The sequence below is a fragment of the Furipterus horrens genome, unplaced genomic scaffold (genome assembly GCF_987537825.1).
Source record: "Furipterus horrens unplaced genomic scaffold, mFurHor1.1.pri manual_scaffold_4, whole genome shotgun sequence".
Classification (NCBI taxonomy): Eukaryota; Metazoa; Chordata; class Mammalia; order Chiroptera; family Furipteridae; genus Furipterus; species Furipterus horrens.
The window spans coordinates 117,015,836-117,022,143 of NW_028327174.1; the positions used below are offsets into that span (position 1 = coordinate 117,015,836).

At 41.3% G+C, this 6,308-nt stretch overlaps 1 pseudogene; it reads left to right on the forward strand.

Annotated features, from left to right (window-relative positions):
- Window positions 1-1,430: 1,430 nt before the first annotated feature.
- Window positions 1,431-3,359, forward strand: LOC150012715 (dual specificity protein phosphatase 10 pseudogene; annotated as a pseudogene).
- The last annotated feature ends 2,949 nt before the right edge of the window (window positions 3,360-6,308 follow it).

Consider the following 6,308-nt stretch of genomic DNA (forward strand, 5'->3'; position numbering starts at 1 on the left):
AACAAAAGATCTACACAGACTGAAGTGAAGAGATGAAAAAAGTATTCCAAGCAAATGGACATGAAAAAAAAGCTGGGGTAGCAACACTTATACCAAACAAAACTGATTTCACAGCGAAGGCCATAAAAAGAAACAAAGAAGGGCATTTCATAAAACTTAAGGGAAGAATCCATCAAGAATATATATCCCTGATAAACATGTATGCACCCAACATGCGAGCACCAAAATATATAAGGAAAATATTGGAAGACTACAAGGATAACAACAGCAAAACATTCATAGTAGGGAACTTTAACACCTCATTGTCAACAACAGACAGATCTTCAAAGCAAAGAAACACCAAGGATACTGAGGCATTGAACATTTTAGATCAAATGGATTTAATTGATATATACAGAACATTTCACCCAGAGAAAGCAAAGTATATTCTTTTCAATGCACATGGAACATTTTCAAAGATAGACCACAAGATAGAACACAAAACAAACCTTCATAAATTCAAGAAAATTGAAATTATATCAAGCATCTTCTCAGATGACAATGACTTGAAATTGGAAACCAACCTTGAGGAAAAAACTCAGAAACATTCAAATTCATGTTATAAAAAAACTAATAGGTTAACAAAGAGATCAAGGAAAAAATAAAAAGTTTATGGAAACAAATAAAAATGAACACACAACAGCCCAGAACATATGGGACACAGCAAAGGCAGCCCTGAGAAGGAAGTTCATAGCAATACAGGACTACCTAAAAAGGACAGAAAAATCTCAAATAAACAACCTAACCCAACTGCTACAGGAAGTAGAGGAACAACAACAAACAAAGCCCAGAGTGAGTAGAAGTAAGGAAATCATCAAGATCAAAGCAGAATTAAATAACATAAACAAACAATTCAAAAGATTAATAAAACCAGGAGCTGGTTCTTTGAAAAGATAAACAAAATCAACAAGCCTTTAACCAGGCTCATCAAGAAAAAAGAAAGAGGACCCAAATAAATGAAATCAGAAAGGAAAGAGGAGAAATCACAACTGATACCACAGAAATACAAAGGATTGTAAGAAATTACTATGAACAACTGTATGACAAGAAATTTGGTTGGCTCACGCTGCTCTGTGTTTGCTTTCTCTGAAGTCTTTTTTGATTGGTGGTGAAGAAAAATGGGATGTGCTGAGATGCTTTATGGCAGTTTTAAATGCCCGAGGCTTGTTCGTGCACTGTGTTGCAAAAGGGGATGTTAGGAGTGGGAAAAGAGCGTTCTCTCACCACTTAATTTTCTCTCCAGCCTCTGCCTAGAGGTTCAAAAGGAGGACCCTCAAGGGAGAGGGGATAGCTCAGGATTTCTCGGGGAAGTTCTCCAGCCGTTCTGGATGGTTTCACAGGCTCTAGAGATGCCGGGCCTTCTGCTGCAGACCTCTTTATAGACTGCGTGCATGCGCGAGCTGCGCACTCCATGCGGAGGTGGGGATCCCAGCTTGTGTTATCGTGCACACGCTTGTGTGTCCCTCTCTGAGGAAGTGGGCTGTTGATTCTGGGATGTGCCCTACTTGGTAACACAATAGCAAAGACTTAAACCGCTTGCTCCAGCTGGGGAACATTTACAGCTTCTGGAATAGTACTTGCTCTTCAGAAAAATACTACGCAAGTGGGGAAGAAAGCAGGAAGGGCCGGTGGGAGGGAAGGGGTTGGATCCTTCGTTCCCATCCAAAGGTGGGTGAGAGAAACCCGAGTCGTGGGGATCTGCAGATGTGCAGGGTGCATGCCTGTGTGCACGCGCGCATGTATGTGGATTCTGCCTGTGACACTTGGGCTCTGTGTCAGCAAATGGGGAGAGCCGTGTATAGACGGATGGTAGATGACATTTTTCCAGACACCTCTTAAACTTCGTTTAGACTGTCTTGAGTTCTTGAATTGCCAGTTTTCAGCCTCCTCACGCCTCCATCTCCTTTAGACTACAGAGTAGTAGTGGCACTGTCTAGACCCGTCTGGCCTCAGGATCTCAACCTTTGTTTAGACTCTAGCTACCTTGGCTCTGCGGCCCCAGGCAGTAACAACCACCCTTCTGTCATCGCCACCTCCGTTGTGTCCCTAAAGACTGCGAACCTGATGTATATGCCCTCATCCAGCGGCTCTGCCTGCTCCCTGAATTGTGGATGTAGCAGTGCCAGCTGCTGCACTGTGGCAACCTACAACAAGGACAATCAGGCACAGACCCAAGTCATTGCTGCTGGCTCCGCCACCACTGCCATCAGAACCTCTAGCACCTGCCCTGCCACCCAGAGGGTCAACAACAATGAGAACACAGACTCTCTAAGTCCATCAAGTGGGGTGGGCAGCCCTGTGGCAGGGACCCCCAAGCAGCTAGCCAGCATCAAAACAATCTATCCCAATGACTTGGCGAAGAAGATGACCAAATGCAGCAAGAGTCACCTGCCGAGCCAGGGCCTTGTCATCACTGACCACAGGCCCTTTGTGGAGTACAAGAGCCACATCCAAGAAACTGTCCACATTAGCTGCGCCAACAAGATCAGCCCGTGGAGGCTACAGCAGGGCAAAATCACTGTCTCAGACTTGATTTCCTGTAGGGAAGGCAAGGACTCTTTCAAGAGGATCTTTTCCAAATAAGTTATAGTTTATGATGAGAATACCAATGAGCTGAGCCAAGTGATGCCTTCGCAGCCACTTCACATAGTCCTCGAGTCCCTGAAGAGAGAAGGCAAAGAACCTCTGGTGTCTAAAGGTGGCCTTAGCAGCTTTAAGCAGAACCATGAAAACCTGTGAGACAACTCCCTGCAGCTCCAGGGGGTGGGAGGGTGCATCCGCGGCCTCTAGTGCACTACCTCAGCCCATCCCCTCCACCACCAACATCAAGAATGCCGAGTTGATGCCCATCCTGTCCTTCCTGTTCCTGGGCAACGAGCAGGACGCCCAGGACCTGGACACCATTCACCAGGTAAACATCAGCTACATCATCAACGTCACCACCCACCTGCCCCTCTACCACTACGAAAAGGCCTGTTCAACTACAAGTGGCTGCCGGCCACCAACAGCAGCAAGCAGAACCTGCAGCAGTACTTCAAAGAGTCTTTTGAGTTCATTGAGGAAGCTCACCAGTGCAGAAAGGGGCTTCTCATCCACTGCCAGCCTGGGATGTCCCGCTCTGCTACCATCGTCATTGCCTACTTGATGAAGCACACTCAGATGACCATGACTGATGCTTATAAATTTGTCAAAGGCAAACAACCAATTATTTCCCCAAACCTCAACTCCAGCAGTTTCTGGAGTTTGAAGAAGACCTAAACAGTGGGGTGACACCATGAATCATCACACCAAAGTTGACGGGCATGGAAACAGTTGTGTGACAATGGCAGTCTGGCCTGGAAGGATTACAGTTCTCCATCAGGAGATGAAGAGAAAGCAGGATGGAGTCTTCCTTTGATTTTTTTCTTTCCTTTTGTTTTTATTTTTTAGCTGGGGGTAAAGTTTGCAGATGGAAACAAACTCATTTAAAAACTTTTTAATTTTTAACAAGTGTGAGAAGAATTTAATTTTTGATGCCCATTGACATTTCTCTCCCAAGAACTGATAAAGCAGGGAGGCTAATGAAGTCATTTTTTTTTTTAAAGCCAACAATAAACATAATAAAACTTGTTTCTTTCTCTTTTCCTTAGAAGCTATTTCTAGAGTTTATGATTATATAGTCTGTGCAGGTTCATAGACTGAATATACTACACTTTAAACCAATTTAAAAGAACCAAGAGTAAGTAGAAAAGATTGCATCATGAAGGCCTGGGATCTCCCTGGGCTGTTCATGCAGAAAACAGAATCCCAAGCTGTGTCTGGTTCACCGGTGCTGTGTGAAATTGGGGCAGCCTTTTATAGTCTAAGAACCCTTCACATTCTTGAAAGAGACAAAGGATACTGTTGATTTTGTGTGTTTCCTACTCTGAATTATGTTTTTCCCCTTTCTGGGTTTAAGAGATTTTTTTTTAAAATAGCAAGTGACTGACCATTGTAACATATGCCTTCACTGTGCAATAACAGGGTGTTTTGAGTGTGCAAGTTAGAGCTAGCAGCAAATGATAGGCAGATAGTGCAGATGTGCAGCTTGAAGGTAAAAAGGAATTAAAACCAATTACTTTCCTTCCCACCTTTTTCCTCTTTTTTTTTTTTTGGATTTGATTCTGGTTATAGTGCCATAAACCTTGTTACATAAAGAAAAGAAAAAGAAAAAAAATTGACAATCTAGGGACAATGGACAAATTTCTGGAAACATATAATCTTCAAAACTGAATCAATAAGAAGCAGAAAGCCTGAACAGACCAATAACAACTAGTGAAATTGAAGCAATAATCAAAAAACTCCTGGCACACAAAAGAGCTGGACCAGATGGCTTCACAGGTGAATTTTACCAAACATTTAGGGAAGAACTAACTCTTATCCCTCTCAAACTATTCCAAAAATCCAAGAAGAAGGAAAGCTCCCAAACTCTTTCTATGAGGCCCGTATTATCCTAATTCCAAAACCAGGTCAAGACACAACAAAGAAAGAAAACTACTGGGCAATCTCACTGATGAATATAGATGCTAAAAATCCTCAACAAAATATTGGCAAACCAGATCCAGCAACACATTAAAAAGATCATACACACGATAAAGTGAAATTCATCCCAGGGATGCAAGGATGGTTTAATATTCGCAAATCAATAAATATAATACTGAAATGCCAGTTCAAAAGAACCTATGCACCCCTGTGTACATAGCAGCACTATTTTCAATACCCAAGTGCTTGAAACAGCCTAAGTGCGCATCAGTAGAGGAGTGGATCAAAAAACTATGGTACATATACACAATGGAATACTACACAGCAAAAAGAAAGAAGGAATCCTACCTTTTCCAACAGCACAGTTGGAACTTGAGAGTACTATGCTAAGTGAAATAAACTAGGTGATGAAAGACAAATATCATAGGATCTCAGGAAACTAATGAACAAAACAAACAAATGAGCAAAATAGAACCAGAAGCATGTAAACAAGGAACAGACTGACAGTGACCAGAGGGGTGGAGGGACGGAGAAAAATGGGGTAAGAAGGGGAAGTGTCTAGTCAAGGAACTAATATGAATGACCCATGGACATGGACAACTAAATGGGGATTGACTGTAGGAGAGCAGGGATGTGGAAGGAGCAGGGGAGAACAAAGGGGGAAAATGGGACAACTGTAATAGAAAAACAATTTTAAAAAATCACATTAAAACATTAAAACAAACAAAAAACAGAGTAGAATAGCAGTTGCCAGTGGTGGTCAAATGGGAAGAGTCTGGTAAAAGTGTACAAACTTTCAGTTATAAGATTAATATGATCTCAGGATCTAATGTAAATCATGGTGACTATAGTTGGTAATAGTCTATTGTATTGTATAAATGAAATTTGCTAGGAGAGTAGAACTTTGGATTTGCACACACACACAAAACAGGGTAACTATGTGAGGTGATGGATGAAGGTATAAACTGTGATAGGAATCCTTTCACAATATATACATATATCAAATTATCACATTGTGTACTTTAGATATATTACAATTTGGTCAATTATAACTCAGTAAAGGATGAAGATATACCATATAGAGTATTAGGTAACTGTATTAGTTGGCTAAAAATTCTGTCAAAATACCACAGACTGAGTGGCTTAAAAAAACAAATTTATTGTCTCACAGTAATGGAGGCAGAAATCTGAGATCAAGTTGTGGGCAGTGCTGGTTTCTCCTGAGGCTTCGCTCCTTGGTCATTAAATAGCCATCTTCTCCCTTTGTCTTCACATGGTTGACCCTCTGTGTATGTCTGTGTCTTAATTTCTTCTTTAAGGACATTGGTCATATTAGTTTAAGGTCACCCTAATAACCTCTGCAAAGGCTCTACTTCCAAATACAGTCACATTCTGTGGTGCTGGGGAGTAGGACTTTAATATGTGCATTTTCAGGGGACAAAATTCAGCTCAGAAGTGACTTACTAAACTTTGCATAGTAAGTATTTGGTGGAGTTTTACTAGAGCTAAGGTATCTCCTACATGGTTTATCCACTCCACAAATCCAGCCAATTGCAGAGGCTTCCAGTTCTTTTTCAACAGTAGGTTATTTTAGAAATGCAGGCACTGTTAAACACTGGTAAGCCAAGGTATCTCATCCCTGGTAAATGGGATTTGACTCCAACATGAGTCAAATAGATAAAGAGATTGTTACAATATTTTCAAATTATAAAAATATAAAATAAACATAATATAGAAGTAAAAAAAGAAAACTTTAATGCTCCCCCTCC